The sequence below is a fragment of the Nerophis lumbriciformis genome, linkage group LG08 (assembly GCF_033978685.3).
Source record: "Nerophis lumbriciformis linkage group LG08, RoL_Nlum_v2.1, whole genome shotgun sequence".
Lineage (NCBI taxonomy): Eukaryota > Metazoa > Chordata > Actinopteri > Syngnathiformes > Syngnathidae > Nerophis > Nerophis lumbriciformis.
Genome location: NC_084555.2, coordinates 33068552 through 33080473, shown reverse-complemented (window position 1 = coordinate 33080473; position 11922 = coordinate 33068552).

Sequence of the window (11922 nt, the reverse complement as noted above, 5' to 3'; positions counted from 1 at the left end):
GAAGCTAGCGCGGAGAAAGGCGGCGCCGGTCGCCGGTCAGAAGGAATCTACTCCTGCACACCGTGACCAGGACTTCTCGGAAGACAGCAGGAACTTCACTAGCTCTTTAGCTAGTCCTACACCCCAGTCTACCGGGCACCACACCTTAGTCATAGGGGACTCCATCACCCGAAACATAAAGCTTAGCAAACCAGCCACAATTAAGTGTATCCCTGGGGCCAGAGCACCTGACATTGAGGCTAATCTTAGGGAGCTAACTCACAACAGGCCTAGTAAACACGTACGACAGGCTAATCGCACCACTAGTTATGCGAATATAGTTGTACACGTTGGCTCCAATGACACTAGAATGAGACAGTCAGAGACTACAAAGAGAAACATAGCCAGAACTTGTGATCTCTCTAGAAAGATGTCCAGGCATCGAGTAATTGTCTCTGGCCCCCTGCCTGGGAGAGGCAATGATGAGAGATATAGCAGATTAGTCTCGCTTAACAAGTGGCTGGCTAGCTTCTGTAGACAACAGGGACTAACGTTTATTGATAATTGGCCCTCTTTCTGGGGCAAACCAGGCTTGCTGATGAGAGACGGCCTTCACCCTAACCAGGAAGGCGCCATCATCCTGTGTAAAAACATAGACTACTGTTTAAGTCACATTTGACTAACTACACTAGAGCAAGCCCGGTCACAGGCAATTACAGAGCCTGCTAGTCCGGGTGAGGAGTCAGTTAAGCTAGAACTAGCCAGCGCCAGGCTGGATAATTCCTGTACGCATAGCAATTTTCTTAGAATAACACACAACTCACATAATGTGTTTTCTGTTGTGAATGTGTCAGGGGTAGATATGCATTCTACTGAGGTGGGAAATCATGATGCGTTCAGTCGATCGCAGCATCAAGCAAACAATCTGAAAATTCCCGTCGTATCAATTCCTAGATATGGTCGAAACTATTTAAAGTGCACTACGTATAATAAACGCAACATTATTAATATTGCTACTACGGATAATTTAAACAAAAACTCGTCAAAACAGCCCAATACTTATAATATGGGCTTTTTAAACATAAGATCATTGTCTCCCAAAACGTTATTAGTTAATGAGGTCATTAGAGACAACAATCTTAACGTCATTGGTCTTAGCGAAACCTGGCTCAAACCAGACGATTTTTTTGTGCTAAATGAGGCATCTCCTCCTAACTATACGAATGCGCATATTGCCCGTCCCCTTAAAAGGGGTGGGGGGGGGTCGCACTGATATACAATGAAAACTTTAACCTTACCCCTAACCTAAATAATAAATACAAATCGTTTGAGGTGCTTACTATGAGGTCTGACGCACCGCTGCCTCTCGATATGGCTGTTATCTACCGCCCCCCAGCGCCCTACTCGGACTTTATCAATGAATTCTCAGAGTTCGTTGCTGATCTAGCGACGCACGCAGACAATATAATCATAATGGGGGACTTTAATATCCATATGAATACCCCATCGGACCCTCAGTGCGTGGCGCTCCAGACTATAATTGATAGCTGTGGTCTTACACAAATAATAAATGAACCTACGCATCGCAACGGTAATACGATAGATCTAGTGCTGGTCAGGGGTGTCACCACCTCCAAAGTTGTGGTACTCCCGTATACTAAAGTAATGTCCGATCATTACCTTATAAAATCTTTATAGGGCGGCATGGCGTAGTGGGTAGAGCAACCGTGCCAGAAACCTGAGGGTTGCAGGTTCGCTCCCCGCCTCTTACCATCCAAAAAATCGCTGCCGTTGTGTCCTTGGGCGGGACACTTCACCCTTTGCCCCCGGTGCCCCTCACACCGGTGAATTGAATGAAGAATGATAGGTGGTGGTCGGAGGGGCCGTTGGCGCAAATTGCAGCCACGCTTCCGTCAGTCTACCCCAGGGCAGCTGTGGCTATATAAGTAGCTTACCACCACCAGGTGTGAATGACTGATGGGTTCTACACGTAAAGCGACTTTGGGTACTTAGAAAAGCGCTATATAAATCCCAGTTATTATTATTATTATTATAAAATTCGAAGTTCTGACTCATTGTCAACAAACTAATAATAATAATAACTGCTATAGCAGCCGCAACATTAATGCTGCCACAACGATGACTCTTGCTGACCTACTGCCTTCGGTAATGGCACCATTCCCAAATTATGTCGGCTCTATTGATAACCTAACTAACAACTTTGACAATGCCCTGCGCAAAACCATTGATAGTATAGCACCGCTAAAACAAAAAAGGGCCCCTAAAAGGCGCACCCCATGGTTTACAGAAGAAACCAGAGCTCATAAATTATCATGTAGAAAGTTGGAACGCAAATGGCGCGCGACCAAGCTTGAGGTTTTCCATCAAGCATGGAGTGATAGTTTAATATCGTATAAACGCATGCTTACCTTAGCTAAAGCTAAATATTACTCAAATCTCATCTGCCTCAACAAAAACGACCCTAAATTTTTGTTTAGTACAGTAGCATCGCTAACCCAACAAGGGACTCCTCCCAATAGCTCCACCCACTCGGCAGATTACTTTATGAATTTCTTTAATAAGAAAATTGAGCTCATTAGAAAGGAGATTAAAGACAATGCATCCCAGCTACAACTGGGTTCTATTAACACAGATACAACTGTATCTACGACGGATACTGCAATGCAAAATAGTCTCTCTCTTTTTGATGAAATAACATTAGAGGAACTATTACGGCGTGTAAGTGGGATAAAACAAACAACATGTTTACTTGACCCACTTCCTGGGAAACTTATCAAGGAGCTTTTTGTATTATTAGGTCCATCAGTGCTAAATATCATAAACTTATCACTTTCCTCTGGCACTGTTCCCCTAGCATTCAAGAAAGCGGTTATTCATCCTCTGCTCAAAAGACCTAACCTTGATCCTGACCTCATGGTAAACTACCGACCGGTGTCCCACCTTCCCTTTATTTCGAAAATCTTCGAAAAAATTGTCGCACAGCAGCTAAATGAACACTTAGTGTCTAACAATCTCTGTGAACCTTTTCAATCCGGTTTCAGGGCAAATCACTCTACGGAGACAGCCCTCGCAAAAATGACTAATGATCTACTGCAAACGATGGATTCTGATGCGTCATCTATGTTGCTGCTTCTTGATCTTAGCGCTGCTTTCGATACCGTCGATCATAATATTTTATTAGAGCGTATCAAAACACGTATTGGTACGTCAGACTTAGCTTTGTCGTGGTTTAACTCTTATCTTACTGACAGGATGCAATGCGTCTCCCATAATAATGTGACCTCGGACTATGTTAAGGTAACGTGCGGAGTTCCTCAGGGTTCGGTTCTTGGCCCTGCACTCTTTAGTAATTACATGCTGCCGCTAGGCGACATCATACGCAAATACGGTGTTAGCTTTCATTGTTATGCTTATGACACCCAACTCTACATGCCCCTAAAGCTGACCAACACGCCGGATTGTAGTCAGCTGGAGGCGTGTCTTAATGAAATCAAACAATGGATGTCCGCTAACTTCTTGCAACTCAACGCCAAGAAAACGGAAATGCTGATGATCGGTCCTGCTAAACACCGACATTTGTTTAATAATACCACCTTAACATTTGACAACCAAACAATTACACAAGGCGAATCAGTAAAGAATCTGGGTATTATCTTCGACCCAACTCTCTCGTTTGAATCACACATTAAGAGGGTTACTAAAACGGCCTTCTTTCATCTCCATAATATCGCTATAATTCGTTCTATTTTATCCACTAGCGACGCTGAGATTATTATTCATGCGTTCGTTACGTCTCGTCTCGACTACTGTAACGTATTATTTTCGGGTCTCCCTATGACTAGCATTAAAAGACTACAATTGGTACAAAATGCGGCTGCTAGACTTTTGACAAGAACAAGAAAGTTTGATCATATTACGCCTATACTGGCTCACCTGCACTGGCTTCCTGTGCACTTAAGATGTGACTTTAAGGTTTTACTACTTACGTATAAAATACTACATGGTCTAGCTCCGTCCTATCTTGTCGATTGCATTGTACCATATGTCCCGGCAAGAAATCTGCGTTCAAAGAACTCCGGCTTATTAGTGATTCCCAGAGCCCAAAAAAAGTCTGCGGGCTATAGAGCGTTTTCTATTCGGGCTCCAGTACTATGGAATGCCCTCCCGGTAACAATTAGAGATGCTACCTCAGTAGGGACGGCGTGGCGCAGTGGAAGAGTGGCCATGCGCGACCCGAGGGTCCCTGGTTCAATCCCCACCTAGTACCAACCTCGTCATGTCCGTTGTGTCCTGAGCAAGACACTTCACCCTTGCTCCTGATGGGTGCTGGTTAGCGCCTTGCATGGCAGCTCCCTCCATCAGTGTGTGAATGTGTGTGTGAATGGGTAAATGTGGAAGTAGTGTCAAAGCGCTTTGAGTACCTTGAAGGTAGAAAAGCGCTATACAAGTACAACCCATTTATCATTATTTATCATTAGAAGCATTTAAGTCCCATCTTAAAACTCATTTGTATACTCTAGCCTTTAAATAGCCCCCCTGTTAGACCAGTTAAAGTTAAAGTTAAAGTACCAATGATTGTCACACACACTAGGTGTGGCGAAATTATTCTCTGCATTTGACCCATCACCCTTGATCACCCCCTGGGAGGTGAGGGGAGCAGTGGGCAGCAGCGGTGGCCATGCCCGGGAATCATTTTTGGTGATTTAACCCCCAATTCCAACCCTTGATACTGAGTGCCAAGCAGGGAGGTAATGGGTCCCATTTTTATAGTCTTTGGTATGACTCGGCCGGGGTTTGAACCCACAACCTACCGATCTCAGGGCGGACACTCTAACCACTAGGCCACTGAGTAGGTTGATCTGCCGTTTCTTTTCTTTTCTCCTCTGCTCCCTTCTTCTTTGTGGAGGGGGGTGGGCACAGGTCCGGTGGCCATGGATGAAGTGCTGGCTGTCCAGAGTCGGGACCCGGGGTGGACCGCTCGCCTGTGCATCGGCTGGGAACATCTCTGCGCTGCTGACCCGTCTCCGCTCGGGATGGTGTCCTGCAGCCCCACTATGGACTGGACTCTTACTATTATGTTGGATCCACTATGGACTGGACTCTCACAATATTATGTCAGACCCACTCGACATCCATTGCTTTCGGTCTCCCCTAGAGGGGGGGGGGGGTTACCCACATATGCGGTCCTCTCCAAGGTTTCTCATAGTCATTCACATCGACGTCCCACTGGGGTGAGTTTTTCCTTGCCATTATGTGGGCTTTGTACCGAGGATGTCGTTGTGGCTTGTGCAGCCCTTTGAGACACTTGTGATTTAGGGCTATATAAATAAACATTGATTGATTGATTGATTGAACTGAGAACGTGCCTGGTATGTTAATGTAACATATTATGGTAAGAGTCATTCAAATAACTATAACATATAGAACATGTTATACGTTTACCAAACAATCTGTCACTCCTAATCGCTAACTCCCATGAAATCTTATACGTCTAGTCTCTTACGTGAATGAGCTAAATAGTATTATTTGATATTTCAATCAATCCAATCCACTTTATTTATATAGCACATTTAAACAACAAAATGTTTCCAAAGTGCTGCACAACAATATTAAACACAATTAAAAACAATATAAAATAAATATGATTAAAAACTATTTTAAAGGGTAAAACCAATTAAAACAGTAAATAGAAGTCAAAATTTTAAAAACACAGAGGACAACAGAGGACCACACAACTCACTGTTAAAAGCCAGAAAATAAAAGTGGGTCTTAAGACGAGACTTAAAACACTCCACTGTGGGAGCAGTTCGAACATGGAGGGGCAGAGTGTTCCAGAGCTTAGGGCCGACCACAGAGAAGGCCCTGTCTCCCCTGGTTTTAAGTCTCGTCTTGGGCACCACGAGCTGGAGCTGGCTCTCGGACCTCAAGGTGCGCGCAGGATTGTAAGTTTGGATGAGGTCCGAAATATACTGAGGTGCCAGTCCATGTAAAGCTTTAAAAACAAACAGCAAGGTTTTAAAATCAATTCTAAAATGAACAGGGAGCCAGTGCAAACTCTCAAGGATTGGGGTTATATGCTGGCGTCTCCTGGCCCCTGTTAAAAGTCGTGCTGACGCGTTCTGGACTAACTGCAACCGGGAGAGAGCTTTTTGGCTAATGCCAGCATAAAGTGCATTGCAGTAGTTCAGGCGACTTGAAATAAAAGCATGCACGACTTGTTCAAAAAGGTTAAAAGATAAAAACGGTTTTACCTTTGCTAAAAGACGAAGATGATAAAAACACGATTTTAAAACGCCATTGACTTGTTTGTCAAGTTTAAAATCACTGTCTATAGTGACGCCAAGGCTGGTGACTTTGGGACGCACATAATTTCACGGTAATGTGTTAATAATTTCACACATAAGTCGCTCCTGAGTATAAGTCGCACCCCCGGCCAAACTATGAAAAAAACTGCGACTTATAGTCCGAAAAATACGTAATCACAGCATCTACGACAATGTTCATTGTGCTAAAGACCTAGCTTAGAGCTGCCAAGCCTGAGAGTCACGCAATTTAACCTTTTCTCACGCCACACTTGACATTTGCCACACTTATATTTCCCCCTTTATTTGTTTTTTTATAATAATAAACGTGTTTCCTCCCGGCCTGCCGTAGTTTTAGTAATTCTGATTGACTTACCAGAAAAAACGATCACAGACCAATCTTTGAATGATTGTACCTAAATCCAGCCGACCACGGAAGGCACCACACAGTGTAAACCAATCAGAAGCAAAGTAAGGCGGATCTTGGCGTATTTATTTTTCATACACACACACTTCATCGCAGTGTTGTCAACGTGGCGACTCTCTCACTAAATCTAGAATCTTCCCGACTCATCTTACTGACTTTCTTTTTCAAAAGCGACTAGTGACAAATCGAGCATTTTTGGGGGATGTTTGGCAACATGAAAGCAGGTAACACTCTAATGTCCTCAACGTACAAGCGGTGCTGCTGTGAGCCTTTCCTCACAGGCGGTCCTCTGTCTACTGAATGTCTGCTCTTAGACAGTTTGTACTGAAAACACATTTCGTTGTACATTTAAGTGCAATGACAATAAAGTTCCATCCCATTCTGGTCAGAGAATAGAGGAGACCCACACCCACTCTGTGCAAAGCTGCTGCTGTGCCTGCCTTGTTTGAGATGTAAATGTTTCATCACTGTCACACTTCAAATAAAACAAACCCATCGTTCATGTCAATGAGCCAGTCAATAGGTTTAGTTCGTTTTTGAGTCTTTTGTTTAAATTTAATACTCTAGCATTGAACAATGTTTAACAAAAAAAATACAACTAAACTATGAATCAACAGCAGAAAATTAATTTGCAGTTCTGATCATAATTTGCATTTTTTAACTCACACATATTTTCTTCTTTATGGATTGCAATTAGGGATGTCCGATAATGGCTTTTTGCCGTTATCCGATATTCCGATATTGTCCAACTCTTTAATTACCGATACCGATATCAACCGATATATACAGTCGTGGAATTAACACATTATTATGCCTAATTTGGACAACCAGGTATGGTGAATATAAGGTTTTTTTTTTTTTTTTTTAAATTAACAAAATAAAATAAGATAAATAAATTAAAAACATTTTCTTGAATAAAAAAGAAAGTAAAACAATATAAAAACAGTTACATTGAAACTAGTAATTAATGAAAATTAGTCAAATTAACTGTTAAAGGTTAGTACTATTAGTGGACCAGCAGCACGCACAATCATGTGTGCTTACGGACTGTATCCCTTGCAGACTATATTGATATATGTTGATATATAATGTAGGAACCTGAATATTAATAACAGAAAGAAACAACCATTTTGTGTGAATGAGTGTAAATGAGTGAGGGAGGTCTTTTGGGTTGGTTGTAAGTGTATCTTGTGTTTTTTATGTTGATATAATAAAAAAACAAAAAAAAACGATACCACTAATAAAAAAATCGATAGCGATTATTTCCGATATTACATTTTAACGCATTTATCGGCCGATAACATCGGACGGCCGATATTATCGGACATCTCTAATTGCAATGCCTTGAAGCTGATACTACCATTTGCTTATAATACAGGAACCACCTATTTGTGGTTCCTGTATTATTGAACATGACGTTGTTCTGACATGATACGTTCAATTTTATTTTTACCATGTAAAGCTTACATCTCCATCGAATCGTAATGTTTTAAAAAGCATTGTTAGTGAATTGTATAGTAACCCATGTATTAAGATTCAAATGGGGTCGCCATTTAAGGTAGAAATTAACTCTTCTCAAAATGCCATGATCCTACATGACAGTTTTGGAATGTATCGTTGTTTTCCTGTGTTTTGTGTTTGTTTCTGTTTTGGCGCTCCTTCCTCCACTTCATGCTGGAGTGCTGATTCGACACACCCCTCCCTGGTTGCCAATCAAAATGCTTTACATGCCAGCCCTGTCCGCAGGGTGATTTTTGCATTGCTTTACCTCAGCTGGTTATTGCTTTGGCATGTATTGCTTTTCTTCTTCTGCCAACTGCAAAACGTTTGTATTTTTTAGCCCGTGGGGGACTGCTCTTTATTTTATTGTACCTAATTAAATTATTTTCTGATCTGCACATTTTTCTACCGTCTCTGCAGCCTGAGGTCACGCCAACAACCACAATGTGCCAAAGTGACACAACAAAGTGGTATATTCCCCTTGTCACATGGTTCATAGGGATTTCTATCATTCAGATCATCTGCAAGCCACAAGAACGCCAAATCTAAGTTCCCTAATTAATTTTTCAGATTGTTCTGCAGTGTGGCTCTATTTCATGTACAGTATTTCATAATTCTGTACTAAAAATGATCTCTCGTTACTTTCAGTCCTGTTTTACAAATGAATGATCTTTGGAATTAGGAACTTTGTTAAAAAATTAAATAAGGTAGCGTGAGATGGGTCAGTCCACATTTTAAGTAGTTCGACGTATTTACAGTGCATTCGGAAAGTATTCACAGCGCATCACTATTTCCAGATTTTGTTATGTTACAGCCTTATTCCAAAATTAAATTAATTAATTTTTGTCCTCAAAATTCTACACACGATACCCCATAATGACAATGTTAAGTTGTTTTTAGAAATATTTGGAAATTTATTAAAAATAAAAAACTAATAAATCACCTGTACATAAGTATTCCCAGTCTTTGCTCAATATTTAGTTAGCAGCAATTACAGCCTCAATGTGATGATCTGTCACTTCACTTCTGTTTGTTTCCTTGTTTGGTGTTTGTTTTCTGTAGGCGCTCTTAATTTTGTTCCATTTCTTGCATGTCTCCCTGAGCGATCGTTTCCCTCACCTGTCCCTGATTGGCAGCCCGGCACACCTGGTTGCAGTTGCCAATCAGGCTGCTATTTATGCCTGCCTTACCTGTTCCTCAAGGCTCGAGGATTGTGATTATGTTGAGAACCTTTGCATGTATGACTTATTCCTCCTATTTTGAGAGTAATAAAGACTCTTACCCGAACGTTGATCTCCTGGTTCCTGCATCTTGGGGTCACAACAACCGCAGCCATGCGAATTCCAGACACTCAAGTCTTTTTGAATACGATGCCACAAGCTTGGCACACCTATCGTTGGGCAGTTATGTCTATTCCGCTTTGCAACACCTCTCAAGCGCCATCAGGTTGGATGGGAAGCGTCGGTGCACAGCCATTTTCAGATCTCTCCAGAGATCCATCCATCCATCCATTTTCTACCGCTTGCCCCGTTCAGGGTCGCAGGGGTGCTGGAGAATCAAATTCAAGTCTGGGCTCTAGCTCAAGGACATTTACAGAGTTGTCCTGAAGCCATTCCTTTGATATCTTGGCTGTGTGCTTAGGGTCGTTGTCCTGCTGAAAGATGAACCGTCGCTCCAGTCTTCAAGAGCACTCTGAAGCTGGATTTCATCCAGGATGTGTCTGTACATTGCTGCAATCATCTTTTCCTCTATCCTGACTAGTCTGCCAGTTCCTGCAGCTAAAAAACATCCCCACAGCATGATGCTGCCACCACCATGCTTCACTGTAGGAATGGTATTGGTGAGGAGCAGTGCCTGGTTTCCTCCAAACATGATGCTTGGCATACATGCCAAAAGTAAATCTTTATCTCATCAGACCAGACAATTTTGTTTCTCATGCGACCCCAAAAGGGACAAGCGGTAAAAAATGGATGGATGGATGGTCTGAAAGTATTTCAGGTGCATTTTGGCTAACTTACAAATTGCATCCGTCTGGCCACTACACCATACAGGCCTGATAGGTGGATTGCTGCAGAGATGGTTGTCCTTCTACAAGATTCTCCTCTCTCCAAAAAGGAATGCTGTAGCTCTGACGGAGTGACCATCGGGTTCTTGGTCACCTCCCCGACTAGGTAGGTGACCAAGAACTCCCCCAATCTCTCAGTTTAGACGACAGGCCAGTTTTAGGAATAGTCCTAGTGGTTCCAAACGTCTTCCTTTTACAGATGATAGAGGCCACTGTGTTAATTGGGAGCTTCAAGCCAGGAGATATTTTTCTGTACACTTGTCACGGCGCGGGCTCGAACCCGCTTTTTCCCGGCAGCTTGGTCTGCCAGCACCTCTGCTTGCAGCGCGCCGAGACATGCCCCTGCTCGCGCTGACCGCATCATGCCCACATGCCGGCACGTCGTGGGTGATCAGCAATCAACACACCTGGGACTGATGAGGGCGAGCGGTATTTAGACCAGTAGACCCAAGGATCCTTGCCGGAACTTAGTCTTTTGTACCGTAAGCCAATAACCCAGCTTTATGTTCTCTCTCTGTCTCTCTCTGCATTTTCCCCTCCGTGTTTCATTGTTCTTCCTTGTCGTCCTCCCCAGCAATCTGCCTTTGTCCCCGTGTGATCGAGCTGTGCGCCTCGACTTCCCTTTTGGATTTTGGACTGCCACCCTCGATCCTCGACCCCTCGCATGGACACAGACTCTGACGCCTCTCTCTCACCCTGGATCATCTGCCGGCCCAACAATCCGGACTGCCTTCCTGCCTTGTTCCTCCTCGCCCAACACATCATGGTAATACACAACAATTACTTACACACACGGAGTCAAACACACATACACCCCTCGTGGATTAGTCACACTCCATTCTCTTGTTTAGTTGATATTATTATTTTTTGATTATTATATATATATTGTTTATATATATAATAAATCATAGAGCTATACTGCCTCCTTGTGTCTGTGCCGTCAACTCCCTTCAACCATAACACCACTTCCCCAGATTTGTGCCTCAAGACAATCCTGTCGGGGAGGTCAACAGACAATTCCTTCGACTTCATTCTTGGTTTGTGCTCTGAAGAATGGGACTTAGCATAAAGACTTCTGTGTGCCTTTTTAAATCATGTCCAACCAACTGAATTTACTACAGGTAGACTCCAACTAAGTTGTAGAAACATCTCAAGGATGATCAGTTGAAACAGCATGCACCTAATCTCACTTTTGAGCTTCATATTAATAATACTTATGTACATCTGATTTCTTATTTCAAAACATTTGCAAAACTGTTTAAAAAAAATGTTTTTACATTGTCATTATAGTGTATTGTGTGTAGTATTTTGAGGACAAATATGAATGTATTCCATTTTGGAATAAGGCTTTAGCATAACAAAATGTGGAAAAAGTGATGCGATGTGAACAACAAGCAAATGTAAATATGTGCATAACTTACTTCTTAATTATACTTCTTAATTGTCCCACATATGCACCGTACTGTAAATATTTCTATATTTGCACTTTAGGTTAGATGTTCTTTGCACAATGACAATAAAGTGGACTCCAATCGCTCCTAATCTTTACTGGGGTTTATTCTTACTATTTTGCTACAGTCCCATAACTACACGAGGAAAACAAAACATTTCCCTCACTATGCAATTCA